This window comes from Empidonax traillii, unplaced genomic scaffold (genome assembly GCF_003031625.1).
Source record: "Empidonax traillii isolate 1590-97213 ecotype Southwest subspecies unplaced genomic scaffold, ASM303162v1 scaffold169:size887049, whole genome shotgun sequence".
Classification (NCBI taxonomy): Eukaryota; Metazoa; Chordata; class Aves; order Passeriformes; family Tyrannidae; genus Empidonax; species Empidonax traillii.
The window spans coordinates 579,518-607,440 of NW_020955362.1; the positions used below are offsets into that span (position 1 = coordinate 579,518).

The 27,923-nt window shown below is 36.6% G+C and overlaps 1 protein-coding gene across 3 annotated transcripts in view; it reads left to right on the forward strand.

Annotated features, from left to right (window-relative positions):
• Positions 1 to 27,923, forward strand: part of FGF14 (fibroblast growth factor 14) — a 396,337-nt gene that overhangs the window by 202,091 nt on the left and 166,323 nt on the right. Inside the window, exon 2 of one of the 3 annotated variants that reach the window (XM_027885653.1) lies at positions 24,332 to 24,371. The exons of the other annotated variants lie outside the window; for them this stretch is intronic. The gene's annotated coding sequence lies outside the window, so the exon portion shown is untranslated. The remainder of the gene's footprint in view (positions 1 to 24,331; positions 24,372 to 27,923) is intronic. 3 annotated transcript variants of the gene reach the window in all.

Consider the following 27,923-nt stretch of genomic DNA (forward strand, 5'->3'; position numbering starts at 1 on the left):
TCATTGAAATATTTGTCCCTAATACAATGATGTTGTCTCCTCTGACTGAACCCGAAAACAAGCTATGACAACATAAATAAAAAAGATTTCTTGACTTTGAGCACAGTGGTTTCCAGGATCATCCCCAGCTCACCTTCTTTCTTTTACAGTGCAGTGTTTCTCTTGGAGTTTGTAAGTACAGTAGTTGGGAAGGATTTCTTATCACCACCATATAGTAACAGATACTAACTGAATTCATAAGCATTTCTTATCACCACAGATTCTAACTAAATTAATCTCTTCTAGTCAGTACAGGGATGTTTTTGTCTCACTCTCTTGCTTCTCTCCTGGCAACCTCTTGTAACCTTTCTTCTCTCTTTCTACTCCATTTAAGGGTTAATAAGATATTAGTTTTACCGGAAACATGCGAGTGATTTAAACAAAATCAAGTACGTTGTTTATTCTGCAATCATTGCCGATATTTTAAGGTGCTGCTAGATATTTGTTACAACCAAGGGTCAGACATGTTATTCTCTATCAACCTGACTACCTGTCCTCTGAAATTCACACTTTATTTTTTCTAGCTGAAAGGCAAATATACTTACTTACCAAATAGTCTTTTACTAAGCTAGGAGGACTTTTAGCTAATCCTAGAGCAATAAATTGTCAAAGATTCCTCAGCTACTTTATGCTGTGTTGCAGCATGTGTGGATTATGAATGCTTAACTGCTGTTATGTTCAGCTTTCTTCCAGAAGGTGATGCTTTCTTGGGTCAGCACACAAGTTCAGTGATTCGACACTGCAGCACACAGAGTTCATTGAAGGGAGAATGATCTGTGTTAGCTCCTGTGTCCCTACAGTAGTGCTCGTACATATGCTCTGCAAAATTCCATTGCCTACTGGCTTGAACAACTTTTAAAATACATAAGATAGTGTGTGGTGTTCTGTTTCTTTATTTACAGCAGAGGAATGGTAGATATCAGCCTTAGAGGACCATAACAGCTCTGTGATAAATTGCTGTTGAGAGGAGAGGGCTAACAGGTGTTTCATGTGCATATGGAGAGCGGCAGCAGAAAACGCGTCAGCAGTACTTTCTCTTGGAGGGATCAGTGAAAAGACAGGGTGAACAGATGTCTCTGGCTTCTGCAGGCTTCTGCTAAGTTCTCCAGTAGGACTGTTCAGGACCAAATCTGCTCACAGATCTTGGCACAAAGCAGCCTGTGACAGAGCAAGCCTTTGCTCACTCTGTTTGTGCTTCTTCACTGGCCAAGAAGGGCCAAGTCCTGCCTGACAGGAGGGATCAGTAGCTACAGAGTCTTTCTACTGTTCTGCTTCATCAGTATGACACTGACTTTGTAAAGTTGTGACTGAGTAATGGGAGGTTGTTTCCCATGCCCAGAACTGGAAAGGCTGGAGCAGGGCAGCCTCCAGGGCTGTATCGCTGCTTCTTTATTGAGGCATTCAAAATTTTACTGGGAGAGAGAACACAGCCTAATCTTTTTTTTCATTGCTTCCATGACCTTGCCAGATTGCATTGCATTTAATACAAAAAACCAGAAACCTGGATTTGATGTATGATTCCCCAGACAAGCTATCTGAAAGTGCACCGTTGCTACTATCAGATTTGAATAGATGGTGAATTTCATGTTGCAAACCATGCTGTTCCTCTATTCAAAACAGAGATTTCAATCAGGATGTGAAGGGAATAGGGAGTTGTTTTAATATTCTGAAATATTTTAAATTTGTAACAATCTTTCAAATGTTCTGCTTTAGGGAGTATAAATATCTGGAGGGGATAATGAAAATTTTGGTGGTAAATGTGTTTGAAAATTATGAATTTGAGTACAGTTTTGTGTGTAATTATTGGAGGTTACTATGTGATTAATGTGATCTGGATGTGAAGTTGGCATAGGACAAGAAAAATGATGCTGCTTCTCCTTACCTATGTTCATTATTAGAATACTTATTTATTTTTGTTAGTAGGCTATTGCCGTTTCTATTTCCCTCCTACCATGCACGGAAAAGTGCTTCAGAGAACAATTAATAGCATTTGACTTCCATTCATGTGTTGTTTTGCAATAAATTACCTAATGTTTTCCATACCTGTGTAAGTGAACTATTTTAAGTTCAAAGCTGAAGCACAGTCAGAGTATCACAGCTTCTTTTCTTTGAGAGGAGAATGAGAGAAGAGTTTGTTTCCTTGTTAATAAATTAGAAATAGACTATGCTTGTTTTCTCATTTCAAATTCCTGAATAACTACTGGGAATCAAATAATTTTATAGTACTTGTAGGGTTTTGGTTTATATCGAGTAAGGGAAAAACTGATAGTATTGCAGTGGTTTCTTTTGGTCACTGCAGGCAAGAGGGCATGGAGACTGGTATTTCCATGTTTATTTGTTTATTTGCTGTCTTGTTCCTTATACATGTTTTTAACTAGTATTGATAGAATCTTTTCAGCGCCAAAATCCAGTTTTGCCACTGATGTGTCAGGATGACTCCAGGGCTGGCCTGTAAAAAAATCTATGTCTCTTCCTGTCTCCAATTGCACACTGCAAGTACACATCCAAGTAGACCTCTTTAATATGTCTCATTGACATGATTTATACCCAAGCAGCCTTGCTTTAAGAAAGTGGTCTTGGGTGACCACTGGTTACTCCTACCAAAAAGAAGCACCAACCACAAATCCTGCTGGACTACCTAGCTAGCAGTAGTGTGGGGGGGCACTGTATCACAAGTGCCAGTTCCAGAGTTTCCCTGCGAGATTATGAGGCACTAGAGAATGCTCACAGCTTCTAGACAGAGATCAAGTGGAAGTAGCAGCCAAAATTACTAATGACATTGCAAAACCAGCACAGTGTGAAAGTTACAAAACTTCTTTGCACCGGTAAGAAACCTGCCTGAGTACCTGCTCCCTGCCGTGTCCACAGCCCTCTGTCTCCAGTGACATATCCGTGTGTTCTGTTGTCCTGACTGCCAAGCGTCACGTGAAACTTCTACTAAAGGACAGCAAAGGATTTCACTGTCCCAACACAATGAATTGTGCAAGCAGCAGAGTTTTCTCATGAAACCTTATTGTGTTACAGAAGCCTGTAGACATAACCAATACCAGCTTGTTGCTTGTTTACAGTACCTGTAATGATTAAATTCAAATAGTACTCGATGTTAAATTTTAAAGGCACCGAAAAAAGTTGCAAACTTTCAATATTACCAATTTATTGTATTTCTCTCTTTCCCTCCTGGAGAATTCCATCACAGTGACACAGAACAGTCAGGCATTTTATTTAAAAACTAAGAGCACATAAGTATAAGCAATGAGGATAAACGTTTAAGTATCACAGTAAGGTCTCCATCGGGAAAACTGACCATTGCAAAAGAGAAATTGTATTTTTTTTCACAGTGAAACCTTTTTTTGCCCCAGTTCTAGACTTTTTCTTGATAAAGCAGCATGTAATAACACCCTACTTAATGGAAGGATATACTTGAAGAAAAAGATTATTTATTATTAATACATTTTCTAATGAGCTGTATGCCATAGGGAAATTGAGCCTAGAAAGGTGAACAATTAATAAAAGACTGCTGTACTTTCTGTACCAAAGGAGAAAAATGAACTGTGTATGTAGAAGACACAAAAATGGGATTGGTTTAAAAATAGGGTTTTTTTGTTAGAATGCATTTGCTTCCTCCCTCTGCTGTTTATTTTATTTTAGTATATGTTCCAGTTTGCACTCTCACCTTCTGGAACTTACTTTTTGTAAAGCATATTTAGTGTTTTGACTATTAATATGAAGCTACATTAATCGTAAAATTTCTACTAGCATGCAGCAAGTGATTTAAAGGAATACTACTCAAAGTCTGCTCATTTAAAAGTAGCATGTTTCAAGCACGTCACTGTACAGCATTTTGATCAGGTTTTGCCTTAGTGTGGTTTATTGGGGTTTTTTTTGTTTGTCATCTTATGTTCAGAGAGAAGGGAGAGAAGGGAAACATCTGTGGCCAGCTAAACAGGGAGAACTGCAAAGCTCTCTGTATGCAGACCTTCTGCTAAAGCCCATTTCAGTCTGTTAAGGTCCTTCCAGGACCAGTTTTGGTTCAGCATGATGGCCAGTGGCATGTACAAATGGCAGTGTGCATCTCATGCTTTAGTAACATTACCTGTACTCTTTGTCAGAAGTTTTTTTTGTATTCAATTATTTCCATTGAGCTGACTTGGTCTGTATTGCTAAAAGCAACGCTGACTTTTGCTATTCTAAAGCAAATAGGTCTTGTGAACAGGTTCCTGATGGACCTTAAAACATCCTGACATATGATCAGCTGAAGGACATTCATTGCTAGCACAGTGTGGGAACGTGAATGTCCCTCATGTGTGCTCTGCATGCTTCCTGGTTCAGACTTGTGCTAAGACGAGGAAGGAAAGGCAAGTCCTCTCTGTTTCCCCCCTGCCACATGTGGCACCCATTCTCATGCCATGTACTACAGAGATGGGTTCTTCCCAGACCAGAGCTCTGCTCAGTTTTTTTCCTAGATGGTATACTGGGCATTTGTTGTCTGGGACTGATTATGGTTATCTAAAGGCAAGTATGTAGGCAGTAACATGTAGCACGTTAAAATTAATCTACTTGTTCAAATCAAAGGTCCATCTAGCTCTGTTTACCGTCACTCAATAACAGGTATTTGGAGAACAATGAGAACAAGGTGGGCAGGTGGGAACGCTTTTCCAGAAAGTAGTTTTCCAGTGACAGGCAGTTAAATATCTTCCTGAGTCAGAGGCAGTATATTTTCATTTAACTTGATTTGATTCAGAAATTTTGCCTGAGAACTGGTCAAATCAATTTTCAGGGCTGTTTATGCCTTGATTCATCTACAGTATTCAGTGACAAAGAGCTTGACCACTGAATTTTGTTTCTTTCATATCTGTCATCTCCCGGCTTCGCTTGGTGTCATAGCTCTCATGTACTTGCTTGCTTTATATGTTCTCAGTGGCACTTCTGAGTTTACGGAAAACTCTTATGATTCTCAACCACAGTAGTACTGATCTCAACCCAGATCCTACTTCACGTAACACTTCTAAGTAAAACTTAATTAAAATGCTGCATTTTTTTCTAGTATTTTCCAATATTTTCCAACAGAATCTAATCTGAAGTTTCACCTAAAATCCAAAATGTGTTATGAGAATGGAATCAACCCATACGTGAGCTTGGAGCAACTCCATTCTTCCCCTCTCCATCCCCTTGAAAAAAAAAAGAAAAAAAGGAAAACTAGCTATCCGTTAGAAGAAAATTGTAGTAAATTTAGTTTTCCCTTCACAGAGTCTAGATTTTTGGTTTCATCATTAGGAAACATTAGAAAGTTAGCTTTACTTTTCTAAGTGTACATGTATGAATGAGTGTGCATGTATAATTATACTATTTTTTTCAGCAGTTGCTATGGAAAACAGTATTATGTTGTGAATCATACTTTGACTTTTGTTGAGTAATGTCATTCTACTTATTTTGTAGTAATTTTAGCTACAAGTATTTGGTGAAAATTAAAATCTTAAGAAATGAGATGTATGTTTAAGTGAATATACTTTAGAGATGTTGCCTTTATTGGATGATGTGTGGCACTTTTACTGCCACTCTATAAAAGAAATCATGATACCTTAGACGGTTGGAAGGGAATTTACCAATCATCTGGTCCAAATTTCTTGGTGAAAGAGTGGTCTAGGCAAGATGGACCAGTACCCTCTCCAAAATCTTAAAGGCAAATCTTTAAAGTGTTCAGCACTGGGAAAGCCATCACTTCCATGTGGAGTTTATTTCAATGGCTGATTTTTCTCAGTGAGAAAAAATTTCCTCTTGTGTCCAATTAGATTCTCCACAGGGGTAACTTGTGCCCATTTCCCATTATCTTTTCCATGTGACTCCTTGTGAAAACCCAGTCTCCACCTTCCTTCTAGTCACCCTTTTACTGGAACACGGTAATGAAGTCCCCCCTAAGTGATTATTTCTCAAAGCTGAACTAACCCAGTTCTCTCAGCCTTTCCTCATATGGCAAGCTTCCCAGTCCTCTGATCATCTTTGATACAAAATCTTTTGTAGTATAAGTGGTATGTAGGAAGAGTAGGGAGTGGTGATTTTCCTGTCCATAGGACATGTCAGAATTTAAATGCATTCTGTTCTGAAGCAGGACTGAGTGACTGGAGATGAGCTAACAGGCACGTGCATGTGTCACAGAATAGCTAGTCATCCAGATACGACATAAATGCAATCTGTTTGCCATTTTACTATATTTAGTCATTGGACCAAAAAAGCCTGATAATCAGTATTCACTGGGGTATGGAGACCAAGGTTAAAAAGTACCCGCTGTTAACTCTTGCAGCAAGTGGATCTTAAATGAGGTCTCCATATACCAAGTGGTGCACTGTCTGGGAATGTTATTTAAATATTACTTCTCTAGGCTGCCTTTTTGCTCCTTTTTTTCTTTCCTCTTCCCACTTAAAAAAAAAAAAAAAAAAAAGAAATCCATTCTTGTTAAAAGTAAAAAATGTCTTCCAGCCAAATGTTTAGATCTGTCAAATAATTATTTTGATGTCTTTTCGCATCTACTCTATATCTCTTTCTAATTTTTTTTGGTTAATTTATTTTAAAGAAAACAGTATCACCCTGTGCGGCATGAAAGAATTGCTGATAAACTGCTTTTAGACCATTAAGTGAAATATGCAGGTAGAGGAAGAAAGCTCCTGATTTCCATTAACATTTCTGAGCAGGAGCTAAAATAGTTTAAATAAAAACAATAATAAGGAGTGGGAAGTTGTCATAGCAGAGTAGTATTTTGCAAGTCAGTTTATGGTAATTAAACATTTAAGTCTTCATCAATTATTTTTCTCATTCCCTATCGACTCCCTTTAATGATTTTCACATCAAATCTGATATATGTAACCTTTATAAAAAGAACAAAATGAAGCCAGAATTTGATATAGCCATCTTCACAGCTATTTCTTCTGCTATATGCATTTTTTTCTTTATTGAAGTTGTTTCATTAAAACCTTGACATTTGTATCTGGAATATAGTGTAAGAACAGTTCAAAAAAGGTCATATTGGTTTTGGTCTGTTAATTCTTTTTTACTCAAGTATGTTATAACAAATTCAGTGAGTAATTGGCTATTATCCAAATAGGGAATTTAAGTTGTCTTAATACTTGTAACAGAGAAGTAAGGATAAAGAAAGATGAACGTGCACGTGAATAGAACAAGAAATGCCTGGTAGTATTAAATATGCAGAAAGGCTTTGACTTAGTTTCATCTAAATGATAAACTAAATCCAAATCTTGAAAGATGTTAATCTTTGTCTTACCCCCTATTAGGTAGTAACTGCTCTTCATCACTAGAAAAACAAAAGAACAGACCATCACATGTAGTTTACATTTTAAGCTTGTTTTCTTTTCACATTTTATTCTTTCTCTGTATTTTCTTCAGTGTCTTTTTCCAGATTTTAATTACACAAAACAAAGAGATAACAATCAAAAAGATGTTGCCTCTGTTATTTACCACCTGTCTGTGATCTGAACATATTTGTGTTCACCTAGATTGCCTCTATAAAGCTGCAGGCTTCTTGTCCCACTCATCCCAAACCTATCAAGCCTTTCCTTTATGAGTCCTAAAAATGACACAAAATATATAAGGAATGGCAAACAAACAGAGACTGGAACTCTGAGCCTTGTGCCTTCTAATTTTGTGTCCTTCATGATGTTCTTCATGTTTCTCTCGTTTCAGACAGTTCTCCCTTATCTGATTTATTTTTCCCTTGTTAGCAGGAGGAAAAAATTTTTGCAATAATAAGTGATGCTTGGTTTAAAGTCTTCAGAGAGGATATATCTCAATGCTCTAAAACCAGTTGGACTTCTTGTCTTAGCATATTGCACTATTATAATTTTTTTTCAGCTCAAGCTGACGCACAAAAAAAATAAAAAATTAAAAGAATGAAGCATTATGGAAATAATCAACTGTGATACACTGAATATAACTTGAAAATTTGTGAAATTAAGCAGATACAATTACATGCATCCAAGTTAATCCAATGATGCATGAGCTAGATTAACAGATTATGTATTAATTATTTCTAAATTAACAGAATTTGTATTAATTAATCTGTATATGGGAAGAACACAAAAGATTATACAAAGTAATTTCCATTTTTTCCATCGTATGTTCTAGATTTTTCTTTTTTTGGATATATTTTTAAAGGTCTTTTTTATGTGGACTGTGTAACAAATAATTTTGTTTTATATTTCTAAATGATTCAACAGTAAGTATTAAATATTACTTAATAACCTGAAAATAGCTGATCTTGCAATTTACTAAATTTCATGAGTATATGGTGGGGACTTTGTTTTTGTTTCCAAATTAAATTTCTTCAACTGTAAATAAATAAAAAGGAATACTGGTGAGATTTATTTCTTTTTTTTTTTTTTTTAACAGCCCTGGTATGAATTCATCAGGATTGTTTCAACATTATAGTAGTATCAATAATATGTCTTTTGTTCCTGGTTATTGAATCTTTTTTCTCTGAGCTGTCTTGTGTGTCATAACATTTTGTAATGTAATTGAAAAGGTGCAACCATTCTCTACCTCAGGGTATTTTGGGGGTTTATTCTTTTACTAGTGCATTTATTAAAAAAAAACCAACAGAACAGCTTCTTGGGTAACTTCGTTAGTTTTACTTATGCTTCGAATTCAACATTATCTAGAAGAATTTAAAACTTTGGTTCTAGTGATAAAACTATATACCACTGTTGGAGCAAATTCAGATGAGTGGGACAACATATGGAAAATAAAAAGATAGTGCAGCAACACAAAGGAGATGGAGTGTGGGTGCTTTGTTTCATTGTTTTGATGTGTGGTTTTCCCCAACACACACCTCACCTGAATCATAGTGATTTAGTAGGGATAAGGCATTGAAGAGACCTGCAAGCTTGTTCCATGGAACATGATTCTAATTTTATCATTCACGTTATTTCAGGACTTCTTTCTGGGAAAAAGTGACAAACCATTGGATATTGTAAATAATTGTACTTATAAGTCAACAGCTGACAGAAAAGGTTGCAATTTCCAAAGGCACATCCAGAAATTAGCCGAAAGTTATTTTTTTTTCAGTTCTGAATGCCTCTATGTTATGTACATGCTATTTAACAAGTGGAAAATAGATATAGGTTCAGATTACAAATTCACAGTGCTTTTGCTCTAACAGAGCACCTAAAGTTGGTTGGTTGGTTTGTTCTCTTGTGCAAATACTTGTCTTCAATAGCGTTCCTTGCTTTGTCCATTACATCTCAGAGAATTAATATCAAATTTTGGGTTTTTTTCATAGAAATCTGATTATTGTATGAGTATAAACATGTGAGTTCATAGAATCATAGAGTGGTTTGAGTTGGAAGGGACCTTAAAATATTATCTAGTTCCAACCACTCTGCCAGGACACCTTTCACTAACCTATGTTGCTCTAACCTATATCAATAAAACCCTCCATGCCCAAAACAGTAGAGCCTAACCTTCTCAAATATTTTAAGTTTCTAATAATACTGCATATATATATATATAGAAAGAGAGAGATGTATATATTGCAGATAAATTATTACTGGTTTCTAAATAGCAAAGAGTTTTTTTCAGAGTCCACCTGGAAGTTGTAGCTACATCCTGCTAAACCTCAACAAACTTCTGTTGACCTTGTCAGAGGACCAGGGATTTAACCAGAATGTCTCTCCTTTGTAGTACCTTCTCCTCTGTGCCAATTGTCTGCTGCATCCATCCAAACTTGTGAAAAGATTTTACAGGTCTGAAAAAATTTTGGAAGAAATTTATTTGTTGTGCTTTTTGCTCTCACTTTGCCAAAAACATTTGGGGCACAACCTAGGAAAAGTTAGTCATTAGAGGCATTTTTAGTGCAAGCATCTACATGCATTGTTAAGAGCAAGGACTTCCAGAACAGCATGAAGTTTTCAGCAGTACAAAAAGCCATTATACTCTGAATGCCTTAAGTTCATAAAGGATGATGTGCTTTGCCTTACATACACACTCAGAGCAGCCAGTAAAATCCTTTTTCTTTTTTTTTTTTTTTCTAATTGCAAAATACTATTTGTAAGTAACAATTGCAAGGTTATTTTTACAGGGACAAAAACTATGAAACTTTAGAAAACATAGGAACAACCTAAGTTTGAGGACTGCTCCCATGATGGTATTTATAGATATTTATAATTTTAGGACACATAAAAATATTTATAGATACTTATGTAAAATATAAAAATAATATTATATTAAGAAAACTAAAACAAAACCCCCCACGCACACAAAACTAGGGGATTTTTCTTTCTATTTATGTGTTTTCCAGAATTTTTGCCTTTACCGTTATTTTCTACCACTGAATCCCTTCCTTTCTCTGTTTCTTTATAGCTAAAAGTAAATATTTTTTCAGATACAACTTAGCAGGATTGTTTTACATTCACCACTGTATTTTCGTGAAAGTAATCTGGCTTTATTCCAAAGATTAATAGATGAAGTATTTTCTGTGGTTTCTCACAGTTGCTGCATGACAGTATGACCTATAGGAGATTGACCTCTCTGATTTTTCTTTTCCTTCTGCTTATGTCACATATGACTGTGTATAGATGAGTAGCTGCAAGTTTGAATTACCATAATTTTTCTTCATTCAGCACTATATACATTTAAATGAACTCTTTAACTGTAGAATATTTCAATTACATGAAGGAAAAGAGGGTCATACGCATTTATTAACAACCTTTTTATAGTTTTCTAAAGATGTTTAATCATTTCTATTTAATAACTTGTTCTGAGGTTGTTCCAAAATTTTATTAACTGAAATTAATTCTCTTAAATATGTAAAGCATCATCTCTTAATTTTTGCTCTAGTGTTGAAGTAGATATGTCAAATCTACACCTTGTAATCTTGTATTGTGTATGCAGAAAGGCAAAATTCTGAGGCAGTAAATTCCTTAAATTAGTGCTTAAAAAGGTTTGCATGTTTACATATTTAAATTTGGCTTTTGACATGGCTTGTTGGTTTTCACCATAATAATGTGTAAGTCCTCTGTTACTTGCATGTGGTCTTCTTTTCTTTTTTTTCTGGGCAAAGATATCAGGTGAAGGGGCATACAAAGGTTGGTAGATGCAGTCAAAGGGGAGGCTGAAGAGAGTACAGAACAACCTCCACATTTTGGGCAGCTCATCATCATTTCTATTCCCTTGAATTTATCACTGGCACTTCTCTGTCCAGATAAGAGTGATTTATTCCAAAGTCTGTTATCAACAGGGCTTTTATTTTAGTGTTTCCAAGTTTATCTGATATCAATAACCGTATCTCTACTTATCAGGGGAAAAAACATCAGCTGATCTGAAAATGTTAGCATCAGGCTGGCAGTGCTGAATTTATAATATTGCTTACAGTGCTCTCCTGAATGATATTACAAAACCCCACATAAATGGTATATAAATGACGCAGTTACTGTGGAAGACAAACAGTGATTTACTGCTGTGTGTGAGGGTGCTTTCAGTGACTGTGGGAAGTAGTTAGGTGTTTTGGTTTTCTGAAATGCTGGAATGCATTTGAAATATTTCAGACTTTAATGCTAAGAGGAATAATAATATTAAGCCACAAAACTGAAGGTGGGAAACCTTAGAAATATAGCTAAAATTGTACATGGGATTTGCTAATATTGTCTAGGCATTAAGACTTCTGTTTAAAATGTGGTATGTATCGCTTGCTCAATAGACACTGCAGCTAATACGTAGTTTTAGACAGATGGTTGCAATAAATAATGGTAGCAATTCCAAACAACCTGCTATACTTACCAAAGGTGTTCTCATGAAAACATTATTTACAGAGTATAATTAACCTCCTGTCTTTTCAGGTTCCTGTTGCACATGAGTAACTGGAACAAACAGATCTGTTACAGTTCTCTTCCTGTATTTTCTTCTCTCTCATTCGTCTTAAAAAATTAATCACAACATTCACTTTTTTATGTTTGCTATATTATTGGAAAAATTTTAATTCTATGTTGACTTTACTCAAATTGTGGAGAATCATTTTATTCAGACATAGTTGTCAGGAATTTGAGAATACAATGACTGAAAGTCTTGTGCAGTTTTACCCTTGTATTATTGCAGGCAGCATAGCTAGCCATTTTCAAATGCTTCTATGTCAGAAATTGAATTTTTTTCTTCTTCTTCTTCACTACTCTGCTGAGTAAGGTGCTCTACAGTATCACTAGTCTGGTTTTTAAAAGGTTGGGGCTTTCCCTCCACAATTCATTTTCTCCTCCATAACTTGCATTCATATATTCTTCAGCCAATTTTGTTGTAATTTTATCCTGAAGGAAAGTTTAAAAAATCAAATACTTTTGAAATGTCAATTGCTTAAAAAATCAAATCCTTCTTTCTTGAAAGAGTACTAAATTCTTCATTGGTTTCAATTTAAAAATAAAGCCTCAAATTATTTATTTATTTAGTGTCCATGCCTCCCACTTGAAGGGTCCAATTAATGGTGCAATACAGAGTTACAGCCCAAAACAGAGAGAATATATGCTGTCTCTGCTATGATATCTATCTTAAATATTTTGCTTAAACATGACTGTCCTCTGAAATCTTTTGATGGGCCAACGCTGTCAAGTTAGTACTGCTATTTTGACTGAGCTCGCTGGGCATCTTGATTTGCTTTTCCAGCTTTGGTTTCTAGGAGAGATTTAAAGACTGAAAAAAACACATCTGTGGGAGGAGAGAAAGAGGAATAAGAAATAAGTTGATGAGCCTAATCAAGAAGATGGAAAAGCTATAAAATAATGAAAGAATGAAAAGAAAGGGGTTTATGAAGAAAGCAAATGGGACAACAGCCATACCTTCTACCCATCACAAAAATATCCAGTGATAACTGAGTAAAGAGCTTTAATATGCCATTTAGCTTCCATCATTTGTCAACAATCAACAAATACTTGTTAACAAAGATACTATTCCTGCATCTATGTTAACTCTGCATCACAGGAGATGGGGGAAAATCCTGATAGTGATGTGCATAAAAGCTGTGTTGAGGACCCCAGATTTGGTTAACACCAATGGATCTGATTTCTATTGTCCTACTGCCTCTTGCTGGTTCTTTGCCTGACTCTAAGAAGCATCAGGGCAAAGTGCAGGGTGAGCAAATCCATCTGATAACCACTGGTCTATCAGGAGAATGAAGGAGACATGGGTAAAGCTCTGGAGGGCAAAGAAGAACCCAGATCCTTTTGCTCTGAAGGTGGTTCTCAGACTGCGGTCTTCCCAGCTTCAAGGCAGCTTATACTGGATTTTGGAGACAAAGTTTTAAAGAAATGTACAGAGATGCAAAATTTACCTGTACTAGTAGTGATTAATGATTTTTTTATTCTGGAAGATACTCAGGAGTGCTGCTTGTTGTGGCTGCTGCACAGAAATGTATCTGACTTATTGCACCCCTTGAACTCTTATTTTTACCTCCTCGTAATTTCAGACTTGATAACTGTGTCTTTTCCCCCAAATGACTTTGAATGGTGGACACCTGATGAATTTGACCAGTAGTATGTCTTTATAGCAAATAAAATAAACATTCTTATGAGAAGAAAATTTTTGATTTCTCCTGTTTTCTTGTGGTTGCTAATTTTCATGTGCATGGGGATAGCATACTTGTAGACATGTCTTGTTTTTATCATATGTTTTGACAAAAATGAATTACTAAATATTTGTGTTCCCTTTCTTCTCATAATAGTAAATTTATATCACCTGGGTATCTTTCGCTCCATAGTAAATTGATTTCCTCTATAGTAAATCATATATTTTTTGAAGCTTCATTTAATACCTTGTATTTTTGCTTTTCATAGAAAGAAGAACTCTTTAATCCTCAATCAATGGGAAGATTTTTACAGATAATAAACTCTCTTGGATATAGTTTAGCTGGGATTTTTGGGAAGTGGGATTGAGAGGTGCTTTGCTTGCAAACATTAGGAGGTATCGCTTCCAGTTTTCATTTGGGTAGATTTTGTTAAAGAGAATATCTTGATAGGATGAATTCAAGCCCAAGTAAGGAATAGTTATGAAAGCTGAAGGTCTACAAACAGAAGAAAACATTTTGTGAATACTACTTGACGTTGAACTGCAAACTGTTCTTAGCACAGTGAGAAGCACAAAGAGCAAGTTCTTCTGATTGATATTAAAAATAAAATTGTCTGACAAGCTGCTGAAGACCTACTGGCTTCAGAAATTCTGTATAGAGTCTTTATGAGGCTGAAGTTGTATTCACATGCTTCAAGCGACATAACGTGGTAGTTTCATAGTGGGCTGAGTTTGTCCCATGTGAGAACACTGTGTCCAGAAGGTTCAGCATTCTTGCACATACAGTCTCCTTGAAGTGTGGCAGCATCATTCCTCTATGTCAATAACAGCTGATTTCCTCTTGCCTCAGTTCAGGAACAGCTTATTTGTCACTCCTCCTGTGCCAACTCAGAGGGACATTTTCTCTGTGGAGATCTTATCACTTTTCTATTTCACTCTATTATTTTTTTTTAGTAAACCTCCTTAGTATTATCAAAGAATTTTCTAGCAGTATGAGAAAACTTCAGTAAGATTTGAGAACCTTAATTTCATACAGGGCTTTGTGAAAAATTATTAACTGGGTAGAATTTGGAAGCTTTCTTTTAACCAGAGCCAAAGACAGTAATTTACAAGACAATAATTTCACTATATTTTACACTACATTATTAAAAGTGCTTAAAGAAGAGAATGTGCTGTAGCTGTGACTTGCTGTGCAATCTATTCATTAAGCTGAAAAACTGGTTGGAAAAAAACCCTAGTTCATTTCTTGTCTTAAGTTTGCTGTTGAATATGATAATTAAATATCTAAAATCTAGATGCAATTTTTTCAGAATTATCTTCTCCCTTTTGATTTTCTTAATAGTTATATCTTAACTGTGATGATAGACACTAAATATCCATCCAGGATTTGTGATGTGAACCTTCATCAATCTATATCCTCATATAACTCCTTGCATACCTGTTAAGTACAGAAAAGGTTCCTTTGAATCAGCGAGGATATGGTAGGGGTGAGATTTAGAATTTAAGACATTAGCTAAAATTCTCATCTGTACTTCAGTGATGATATTACTCTTCTCCTAAGTTGAAGTGTTGGATTTAGTGTGACTCCATGTTGCAGAAATAAGTTCCTAGTTCTTATGGATGTGTATGTAATTGATGGACTACGATCAGATCACTCGAAGAGAAGGATTCATTAATATTTATTTTTTGTGAATTAATCACCTATAAAGTGGAAGACATTTGACTTATGGTTTCTCAGCTACAATATGCCTGTTCATGTGACTGAGATGATGATGTTATTAAATTAGGCATTTTCCTTTTTGAATTTTATAATTATTTTTTTCAGGTAACTTTACATCTTTTGAGATGCAAATGGCAAAACAGAACAAGTGATATTATTTTCTAAGCCACCTAAGACTTTCAGATATTTCTTTTAATTGAACTCCAACAACTTGCTTGAGATGTGTTAAGAGCCCTACAGATATTGCAGGGAGCTCTTCAATTTGCAGGACCTGACTCCTTGAGCTGCAAAATGCATATCCTCTTCCAGGCAGTACCCAGTACTGCTTCCCTTGAACTTCTTTGTTCAGAGATTAATTGTCCTCTCTGGAGATCACATAATGCTGGACTAAATCCAATCTTGAGTCCTTGTCAGGGTCAGAATATTCCATACCATTCTTCAGAAATCTGCATATTTGAGCAGAATAATGGATTTTTTTTCCCTGGCCAATTGAATATTGGCCACCTGCAGAAATTTGAAGGGGGCTGTGAGCAGTGTAACCCAGGATTTCTCCAGCTGTCAGCTGTTAGAGAGGTCAAGAATGGAGACAACTGTCATCCTTAAAAAGGTTTGTCTTCTGCTCCTCTGAGGAACCTCCACGAATGGATTGTGGGGAGACGCTGTTGGCTTCAGAAACTCACGATGAGCAGTAACAAGTCATGAACAGTGTTCATGTTACCTGGCATATAAACAATTTAATAAGTGAGAAGCAGGAGGGAAAGCACACACTGCACACATATAGGGGTGCTGAACTGTGCCATTCCCAGATGTTTGCAGATGTCATCCACTGCTTAATGATGGGCAGGTTTGCAGGAGCAGTGTTACAGGTCAGGGAGGATCACATACATCCTAGGGCTCATTTGTGGGAATATGTACAGCCTGCCTTTGGGCAGCTTTGCTGCAGCAAGTTTATCACATGTGCAATTACTGTGTTGACTGATGTGAAATCCAATTCTGTTATGTTTATGTTACTTGTTAAGAAATTTTGACTCTCTGAGGTAGAAATTCATTCAAAATTTTTTCTGTGAAATATTCAATAGTGGGATGTGGAGCCAGATTAAATTTTACTCTTTTGAAGGAGAGCTGGTTAGGAAATTAAAATCTTCAACCAGACTAGGGTAATAAAGTATTTAACCCAGATGAGTATTTTGTTGTACATATTAGGAACTATCCTGCTTTATTCACTTGGTAAATATACTTTCTATTTCAGAAGCTCTGAATACATTTAAGCTAACAGATTCTTGCTTTGCATCTTAATTTGATTATGTTTTATACTGTTCTTCTTTATGATTTCGCAAAAGTTAAGAGTCTATGTAGCAGGCTATATCTTTTTTCCCATTACCACGTTTGGACATAATGCTGGAAATATATTTCAGGTCCAAATTAACTCCAGTACCTTTAAAGAAATTTTCACTTGGCGTCAGTGTAAGAAGATTAGGTTTCCTAAACTAGATTTTTCTTTTTCTAAAACACTGGCAAAATACTCCAATCTTATCTAGCTATCAAAATAAGACATTAGCTTTTTTTTGAAGATGCTAAAGATATCTGTTGCTAAGCATTTTGGAAAATCTTTTTTAGGTACCTGAGTGGAAGCTGGGCAATTAGAAAAATCATCCACAAAGCATTTCCTAATGGCTTTTTTTCTTCAGATTATCATATCGAGGAGATAGGTCAGTGTTCATTTATTCACTCATTGGAAAACTATAGCAGGACCAAGTGAGTGTGCACAAACCTAGTCTGAAATTATAAAATTAAGTGGCAAGTTACAACAACTTATAAGGGGTGAGTCACACTTACCATAAAAAGAAGGGGTCTTAAAAGGTATAAAAGGCAGGTAAATACTTAATTTTCCATGGAGTGTACCATTTTTTTTCCTTTCCTTTTAAGCCCATTCTTGAGATTGTTTTAGTAGAAGGTTGAACCAGGACTTTTAAAATAAAATAGATTAGTAAATAAACAAGATATTTGTCATTCTGCACAATATGCTGGACCCAGAATAATTGCTGATGCAGGTTAGGTACCACACTCAAGAGCCATACGATATGCAGACTGGACGAAATGCCAGCTCTGGATTCAAGCTGTTATAGCCAAACTTAATGTTTTCTTATTATTTTAGCATTTAATATACTTTAAAGAAAAAGTGGAGCAAGCAATACACTGAGGGATTATAACCAACATTTCTAAAACTGATGTCAGTCAACTCAGCTCTTGTTCTAGTGCTTGGGAAGGGTAGCTAGTTTAACGACAGTCTAGTTCTCATATGTTCATGTGAATTATCATAGCATACAGAAGGACCTCAGGATTCAAACGCAGTGCTGCAATGTTAGGCATTTAATTCTTGTGTCTAAACACATACATGTATTGTATAATTTTTATGGGTTCTAAAAACTGGTTTAGGCAGTCAGAATAGTGTGCTGTTGAGACCTACGAAAAACTGAAAAAGATGTTGAACTATCATTTATTTGTCTGTAGTCTACTTACTGCGTGGATGTTTCTTCCATGTATTTCTTCTTTTCAAGACTAACTATAATTTTTTTTAAATGCCTGCTTCCCTCATGTATTAATTGTCTTCTATTTTAGTTTCTTCTGATGTTAGCCTCCCCCTCACACGCATGCATGCAGGCACACACACATACACGTTTTCTCTTATTCTGTTGCCTCCAATCCTTTTCTCTCCTCCAAGTGTTCTTCCTCACTCTGTTCACACAGGGTTCAGCTTGTATTGTTGGGAATAACACTTTCTCCTCCAGGTTAGGTATCTTGTCATCAATCCTCTTGACTTTGATGTAAAACCTACATGTAGCTCTTTATCTTTTCATCACATGTTCCTGCTCTTCTCTTTTATAAAAGCTTTTTTCATCTGTTTTCTAGAGGATTTTACCTTGTATTTTGTGATGCCCATTGCATGCTATTCACTGAATTTTGAGGGTACTATTGTAATTATTTTATCAGATTCACACTTAGATTACTGCTTTACATCAGAAATGGTGTCATTCATTGTGTATTTCCAAATACACAAACAAATTATGTTTATATGGCTGCAAAGTCAAAATATTTCAAATAAGTGTCTTTATCTTGTAGTGGAATTAAAGAATCAAGTAGTGTTTTCAAATAAATGATGGACAAACAGCCACTACTGAATAGCTTTGCACAAAGACTGTGTTGCAGTACTTGTACTGCAGTAGTACTACAGACACCCATTTCTAGTCCAGAAATCCACTGTGTGCTGTAAAAACTGACAGGAAGCGAAGTGGATTCTCATGCTCTTGCTTTCGCACAACTGAGGAGTAACATCTCTCTTAAATGTGTCAGTGCAGGAACTATAAAGGAAGTTAACTGTCATATGTTGTTATTCTAATATTTCTTGGATGAGCCTGCAAGAGTAAGTTTGTTTTCTTTTCTGAGTTTCTGGTTTTCCTTCAGTCCCCATAATCATATCCCACAAGGCCTGCACTTAACGACAGCGCTTATATCCTGGGAAATTCATGCTATCTTCTTTTTTTCCCCAAGACACCTTATATGTAATTGTCTTAACATGAAAATGGTTTAAAACAATTAGCATGGTATTATCAAACTGTGATTGTTTATGAAGCCAATTTGGGATAGCAAAAGGTGATCATTTATAAGTAAAATAAACTCAATCATATGGTTGCATTTTTACAGCTGGTATTGGTTGACTCACGGCCTCATTGTCTCATTGTCTCATTGACTCATTGCCTACAGTACAGTGAATGATCAACTGTTGTGACTAGAGAATCATTATTAATTATATTGCAATTTTTGAGCTGTTATGTGTATATATAATGACTTTGGTTGTGCTATGAAGGCTGTTGGGCCAGAATAGGTTAGTTACTTTTCAAAACAATGATGAAATGCCTACGGTGCACTTTATGCTCCAATATGTACATTTATAGGAGCTGTCTAGTACATAAGCATAACTGACACAAACAATAAACCCCCAACCTAGAATCCATTCACCATTATTTTCACCTTAAGGATAACAATTCAACAATGAAAAGACTCTAGAGAAACAAAACTGTGTTGTCTTGTGAAGGTTGTTTACATGCCCATCTAAAATGTGGAAAAAATGTCTGGTCTTCTTAATTTAATAAATGATATCATTATTATAGATTTTTATTTTTTTCACTTCTTTTTGAGCAGTATTGTTATAGGAGCAAAGGCCTAAAAACTGAACTCCATGCTCTCATCTAGTAGGTAGTTCCTTTCTTTTTTCTTCCCTTTCTTACACCTCCACCATCTAAGATTCTTCTGTTGTGTGGTGATTGCAATACTATGCTCATCTTTCAGAGATAGATGAACCTCATCCAAAGAAATTTTAGTCCTATTTTTCAGTCTTCATCCTAATTTTATTTTCATATGTCACTTCTTATCATAGCCTACAAAATAATTTTCCATACAACAAGCAATATAGCTCCACCAATTTGAAATGAGGAAACAGAAAGAAAATCTAAATAGTGGGAGGCATAAACAATTCAGCTGCATTCTACCTTAGCTCACTGGCTCTCTTAATACTTGTGCTTCCAAGGCTTTGGGGTCCTCAGGCATGAGGCGTATCTCTTTTTGTTCATGCCTTAAAGATATCTAAGGGAAAAAAAAATCATATTCAAACTTTTGTCAGCTTTATTGGCCCACGTGTCAAAGGTTGCCTGTCTCTTGCAGAAGTGTGAAAATTACATTGTAGTAGTTCTTAGCACTGCATGTTGTCACAGAAATATCGAGTATCACTGACTTCCTGGAAGAGCAGAGTTGGTTTACTTGTAACTTTCTTATTTCCTTAGACTACTTCTCAGTGTTCCAGGAATCATTAGTTGTTTTTTGGTAGTTTTTTACTTTTTATTTCCTATTTTTAAAAATGTTTTCCCCTTCTTTGCCAAACAGACTTTCAAGGAAATTAGAAGTTCCAGTATTTGAATGAAATTTTCAGGTGAATGTCTTCTGCTTGACCTTATGCTCAGATTCAGGCTGCAGATATAGCTGGGCATAGTGTATTTTCAGATTTGGGGGGAGATTTCCATTTCTGCCTTTATTTTTTTTTTCTTTTTCTTGTGAAATCATTAAATAATCCCTCAGCAGCCTTTTTTTTGCTCTTGTATGATCCTTGGCTTTTTTCCCTTTATATTTTCTCCCCAGGTGTTATGGGAGCTGATGCACTCTTTACAGTCGATAAAACTGTCCTTCAGCTCCACTGCCCAAAAGGTGGTCTTTTTGTAATTATTCTTGTTATTTAGTCATTCTCCTTTTTTTAGTAGACATTCAGTTCATACTCTTTATTCTTTGCACATTCACCACTTGCTAAACAGAGTGTGTCCCAGCTAGAAAAATGCTGTCCCTTCTGCAGAAGTATCTTCCTTGCTCTTTTTTTCCCCTGTACTGCCTGCTTCTGATCCAGCATTATGGCTGGCTGCTGCTTGGACTAGTGGGATCTGTTGTTCACACAGTGACATTTATATGGATACAAAACTTTACTGAAAGAACAATTGCTTTGCAGACTGGTGGGAGAACTTCCAGATGGGAGAGCTTTCTTCTGAGGAAAAAAAAAAAAAAATCTTTCTAGAGATTTTTAGATGAATTTTCAAAAACCTGTAAGATGTGATATTTACCACAAAAGAAACGGCCGTTTCAGAGTTTGATTGAGTACAGTATTTCAACAGCTATTTCCAACATGTTATATCTTTCATTTAAGGAAACTACTGCAAACCATGAAAGTTCTGTAACTTTAGTAAAGCTGGTTAAGTTTCAGCATTTTGTTCTGAAGGAGAAAGAATGATAAAAATTTATGCATTTCATGTCAGTCAAAATATGCTTTTTTAAAAATCAATGTTTTGATGACTTTTGCTAAAAACAAATTTTGCACTATAGGAATTGCTTATATAATTTTTTTAAAAAACTTTTCATTTCAAAAGTTCTTCCAAACATCACAGGTGAAAGACATCTCTTACTGTACTCTGTGATTTTCATGGCACCATTAACATGTTTCTGTGAGAAAATCATATGTATTCTTTGAAATGCAGATGAATAAGTTTGCAGGTCTAAGAGCATTATGCTCACATTACCAGAACTGTGCAATGAGATTTGGGTCTCTTTGGGTATTCTGTACTATGTACTCTGTGCAGGCTTTTCTCAGATTTATTTGGGCAAGCAGTGTGTATCTGAAAGCAGACCGCATTTAACAATGATGTAATCTGACTGCTGGGCCTATTAGGATATTGGTGCTATATAAAAAGTGTTTAAAGGAGCAGAGTTTGAACTCATATGGAAAATCCAAGCCTTCTATGCTCTATCTTCAGTGGCTGATGTGTATAAGCAGGACTTGACTGGAACTCAGGGAGCCTGTAGAGTCAGAACAGCCTCCACAGCCAAAAAGTCTCCACTCCAAGAAGTGGATCCTCATGCTCGTGGTTCCTTCCAATTCTCTGTTAGAATTTCTGCCTTTCTCCTGTGAAAAACATTTCTGTATGGCAGAGGATTTGTGTCTTCTGGATCTGTATAGCAAGATCATAATAGAATCATAGAATCATAGAATCGAAGGATCATAGAAGAGGTTGGGTTGGAAGGGAGCTTAAAGATTCTCTAGCTCCAATCCTCCCTGCCATAGGCAGGGATACCTTTCACTAGACCAGGTTGCTCAAAGCATCATCCAACCTGGCATTGAACACTTCTAGGAATGAAGTATCCACAGCTCCTTCGGGCAACACCACAACTCCAGTGCCTCTCCACTCTCACAGTGAATAGTTTCTTCCTAATATCCAATCTAAACCGTTCTCCCTTTTAAGCCGTTAAAACCTTTAGAGCCATCCTCCCTTTCCTTTCACTGCATGACTTTGTAAAAAGATCCTTTCAGCCTGGTTGAAGGTTCTGGTTCAGGTAATACAGACAAGAATAGAGTATTTGGGGAGCCAGAAGTTGCTGGGTATTAGAATAGTTGTATCACTAGGCTGTGTGCAGTAGCTATGAGATCCAGTTTGCGTTGTCTTCCCTAATCCAGTGGGTCATCTGGTAGTGCTGCATTCTCTCATTCTCTTGTGCCCTGTGGCTTTGCAGTTTTCTTGAGTGTCATCGACAATTACCTTCTCTTTTCTACCTGAAAATTGAAGTTTATAAATTTTGCTGTGGCTACAACAGGGCAAATAGCTAATTTATTTTGCCTTCTATCTATTTTAATTATTCTGTTCCCCAGGACTGAAAGTGTATTTCTGTTTTCTCATAGTTTCTCTGATTCTGAGCTACTTGTTTTTTTTTTCTAAAATTGACTTATTTAATGTTCAACCTGCCTTCAAAGTTTACTTCTGTTGAGTTTACTATTGGAAAAAACCTATTTGTCTTCTCTTGGATTTTGCTTTTTCCATCGTACTGCTGTTCCCTCTAGGTCTGTCTACTTCTTGTGACTTAATTATATTGTTCTAAAGAGAGTTCAAAAGGAGTTGAAGAATTTTAACTTTTATATTTTCAGAACTTTGCATCTGGGGTAGGTAAATTTTTTATAAAATTCATTTTAAAAAAAGATCACTCTCTAAACTATGCAAGCTTCGCAGTAGTGTAATAATTACTTCAAAATGTACAGCAGTTAAAAGGCACATGTATTTAAGGTGGCAGGAAACTTACTTTTTCAAGCTTGTCCTGTTGTAACATTTGACCAGTTATTACATGAGTATCTAACTCCCCCTCTATTTCCCCTTTGGATTAGTTTCCTACTTAAATGTGTGTAAAAGTAGTAAAATAACCTGCTGTAGTAATGTATACATTTCAACAAATATTCTTTCAATATTCTTGAACTTTCCTACAATTTACCTTCCTCTGGTAGCAATTGCATCATATTTGTCTTATAAGTACAACATCAGTTTCTCTTTATATTTTTAAGCATCGAAGCTGTTTTATACTTGTTGAGCTCGCATATTTCAGGATATTTTTGTTATCAAGTGATCTCTGAAGTTATTGGGTGTTAATTCCTCTTTCCAGTAAGATCAAAAACCACTTCTTAGTGCTCAAGAAGTTTCTGTACCTGGTAAGAAGTTTCTGTACCTGGTTTATTCGAGATACAATCTGTCAGACAGTAAGGAAAGGATATTCCTTATTTCAAAACTGGGTTATTCCAAAATTTTCAACATGAGTTTCTTTAAGCCCTATAATTTGCTTCTATTCAGACAACCATTGGAGTCAGAATTCGTTATTTTTCTGAACTGACTACTTCCAGATGAAGCTGTTTGTGCAGTGTGTGTTTTTCTCTTCCAATTTTCAGCATTATACATTAATTGCTATGCCTCTCAGTTTTCTTAAGAGCCATCAGATGAACTTGCATCTTCCTTTACCTAGACCATGCTCACGTCAAGAAGAGATGTTTTATTCTATGAGAAAACCATACTGCAAATAAGCAGTGCTATGGAGATACCCCATGGGGTACAGGAAAACCTTAGCTGTATACCTGTTCATGAACAACCCACTGGAAGTGTTTTAATCTTCTAGATCAAAGGACTGAGGCAGCAATAGATGCTATATAAAAAGCTGAGATTTGATCCTTGATACAGTTCTTGCCACTGTTGTTGTCATGACTTATTGCTTAAGCTGGATTATTTGATTGAAGAATTCTTCAGGCTGGCAATTAAGAGGATCCTTTCACCAAATTTCATTTCTTACCACTTCTGGTTGTTGTATGGAATCTTGTTTTGTAGGATGGGAGGAGACAGGAATTACAAAGCTCTAAATGACATACTAGTGGTTGTCTTTGTCATAGTCTTGTTTTTTGCCATCCTATCTTCCTCCCTCTTTCCCCTTTTCACATTATACTGACTTTCTCCATAGTAATATATTTCCTAATTCTACAAATTTTCTCATATATTTTTTTAATGACTTCAAGGGGGAGAAAGGGTGAAAGTTTACTGTATGTAATACCCCTGTGATTGACAGTCTTTTTGCCTCCTGCTTCCTAGTAGGTAGATAACGCTTGCTGTATGGGATCTTGTTTTGTAGGGTGGAAGAAGAGGGAGGACTACAACAAACACAAATAGTGGTATGTAATTTTCCCTTTCTCCTTTGTCTCTCCCTACCTACGAATCTTAACACAGAAATTGCTCAGTCATACGATGATGCCTTGTACTGCTATTTGCTGCTTTTTATAAAAACACGTCTTCCCAGTTTTTGTTAGTTAAATACCTGAAGCATTTTAAGAAGAATACAAATGAAATATTACATACAACAAATAGGTACTGGATCAGCTTTACTCTTGGAGACAGTGTGACTGAACTTAAACTGACCGGGTTCTAGATGCCATTGTGAAATCTGAAGTCCTCCAGTTATCCATTATCTTTAAAAATATTTAACAAGTTGCTGTGTGGGCAATTTTGGAGAAAACAGCTGCAATGCGGAAAGAGTAATCATCCTCCTATTTCAACTAAAATCAACCACATGCATAGAGTGTGGTAACTTTTTGAAAATCTAATGCTTTAGAACTGATAAAGAACTGCCTGATTTTTTGGGTCAAGTTTCATCAAAATATTGTAAACTAGTTGCAGAATCTTAATCAGTTTGAATGACACAGGGAAATGGTACCCAGCTGTGCATAGCACAGATTACCTAGATATTAGGGGTATCTTTCTTGTAAAATAAAGGAGAAGATTAGTATTAGATAGAGAAGTTGTATTATTTCTAAGTCTAGGACAGCACTTTCAAAATACTGTGTTGTGTAGTGTTAAAAGATTTCTCTCAACAACACGCGAGTTATTCAAAAGTCATTGTCATTTCATGTGGTTTGGGTTTTGGTGTTTTGGTTTTGTTTGGTTGGTTGGTTGGTTGGGGTTTTTTTTTTTTTTTTTGTGTGTGTGTTTTTGTTTTTTTTTTTCCCGATTGGTTGGTTGATTGTTTTTTTTCTGTCATAAAGCTCTCACTTCTGGCCTCTTGTTAAAGTGGTACAAATTGACAGTTTATCAGAGAGGTACATAAAGCATCATGGTTGTAGTGCAAAAAATAAGGCAGAAAATGCTTTATTGAATTCAGTTATTAAGAGGAATAGAGAAAAGCAAATAATGTGTCAAAAACTTGTTTCAAGAGAGTTACCATCTTCAGTAACCAATTTTTATTTTTGTTGTTGTGGGTTGTTGGTTCAGTATTGACTGAAAGTGTCTTCCCAGTGAATCACTCCTAGTTTCTATGACACCCCTAAGATCTGCACAGTACAGCCACAGCAAAAACAAGTCATATTTTCAAGGTCTAAATAGCCATGATAATTAGGAAACAAAAGCTGCATTTGTATTTGAAATGATGATGCGAAAGCTTTTCCTTTTCAGTTGAAAACAAGAACAAAACACAGTAAATTCTCAACAGAGTACTGAATCCACACTAGCCTTGTAACAGTACTTGAGGGATCATATCCTGCACATTAACTGGTCTGCAGAGAGTGTGTGTCAAGAAAGTAAATGGAAAAGGTAGAATAAATGTCATCTGTTTGATATTCATTAAAATATGATTTTAGTTTTTTTCTTGTAAGAAAAACATGTTATAATGGATTACTTTAATCTTCAGCATAGTGGTGTTCTTTATGGGCTGACACGATGCCTATGATCAAGAAAATTCTTTTCTTTCTATTGTGAGACTAGAAACAAAGGGATTTTGAGTGATCTGTCTGTACTTGGTCCATTTAAAAGAAATGTAGTGTGTTGACCCTGGCTGAATACCAGGCACCCACCAAAGCCACTCAATCACTCCCCTCCACAGCTGGACAGGGGAAGAGAAAATATATGAGAGGGCTGATGGGTTAAGTACCAGGAGCAATCATTCAGTAGATGCCGTCACAGGCAAAACAGACTCAGCTTGGAGATATTAATGACATATATTACTAACCAAATAAGAGCAGGAGAATGAGAAGTAAAACAAATCTAAAAAACAACTTTCCCCTACCCCTCCCTCCTTCCCTGACTTTACCTCCGTCCCCCACAGCGTCACAGGGAGATGGGGAAAGGGGTCACGGTCAGTTCATCCCAGGTTGGTCCTGCCGCTGCTCAAGCAGAAGCTTGTTCCACCTGGGGTTCCTCCCACAGGAGGCAGTCCTCCATGAACTTCTCCAACATGTTTCCATCCCATGGGCAACAGTTCTTTGCGAACTGTTCCAGTGCAGGTCACTTTTCCATGGGCTGCAGTCCTTCAGCATAGTCTAATCCAGTGTCAATCCCCCAGGATCAAAACTCGTAGCAGGAAAACTTGCTATGCCTTAGGCTCCTCCCTCCCTGGGTCAGCAGGTCCCTGCCAGGACCCTGCTCCAGCATGGGCTTCCCACAGGTTCACAGCCTCCTTCAGGTATCCACCTGCTCTGGTGTGGGTCTCCTCCATGGGCTGCAGGTGGATGTTTGCACTCCCATTAACCTCCACAAACTTCAGGATGACAGCCTGACTCAATGGCCTTCACCGCAGGCTGCAGGGGAATTTCAGCTCCAGTGCTTGGAGCGCGTTCTCCCCCTCCTTCTCCAAAAACTTTGCTGTCTACGTAGTTGTTCCTTTTACATATTCTCACTCTGCCCTTCCCTGGCCACAATGACATTTGCACAACAACATTTTAAAAAAATTAAATTTAATTTCTTAAAAATGTCATCATAGAAGTGTTACCATAATTTCTAATTAGCCCAACATCAACCTTGGCCAGCGATGGGTCCATCCTGGAGCTGGCTGACATTGATTCTGTTGGACTTGGAGGAAGCTTCTAGGAGCTTCTCACAGAAGCCACCCCTTTAGCTTCCCTGCTGTCGGAGTTGGTTAGAAAAGGCAACCAGCCAGCTCGGCGTGGGGTCGACAAGCTGAATCCAAACTTTATTAAAATGGAGGATTCTTATAGGGATTGGGGAGGAAGGTTCAGGAATCTGGGAGGAGAACAGGAGGAGCATGCTAATCCTCCAACTAGGATAGGGTATGGGAGAATACATAAACATAGGGAACATATACATATGTATGAAGGGTCTACACAGCAACAAAGAAAACAGTGATTGGTCGAGCTGCTGTGGCTCTACGAAGTGTCCAATGACAGCTGACACCAGCTCTTGAGCACGATGTTCATGGCAACCACTTGCAACATGATGGCAGTTGAAGCTGCAATTCCGCGATAACATCACACCTTAAAATCCCTTACAACACAGGCTGTTCAACCACCATAATTATGCTCTCCATAATCACAAAAACCACCTCCAACACCCTGCTACTAAGAAACAGCGACACAAAACAAATACAAGAAATTACAGCCTTTCTTGATGGAGAGGTTCTTCCCAGACTGGAGTAAAATTTAGTTCATATTGTCAACATCATCAGCGCGCTTGTAGCAAACGTGGGTAGAGCCCCTCTCAAATCTTCGTTCACGAAGCATAACCATGATGATGATATTGTCAACATGGAGCAAAACTACTCCATCATGATGGAAAATGAGTCCCCAAAGTGTATTATATTTAAATAATAACTGCAAGTTGTGGAAAAATATGAAGTAAGATGATAGTGAACTAATTAAGATGTAGAGGTTTTGTACTGTTGGCATTTGGAAAAAAAAAGTTAATTGCTTTTATTCTGTGGTTCATAACATTACCATTAA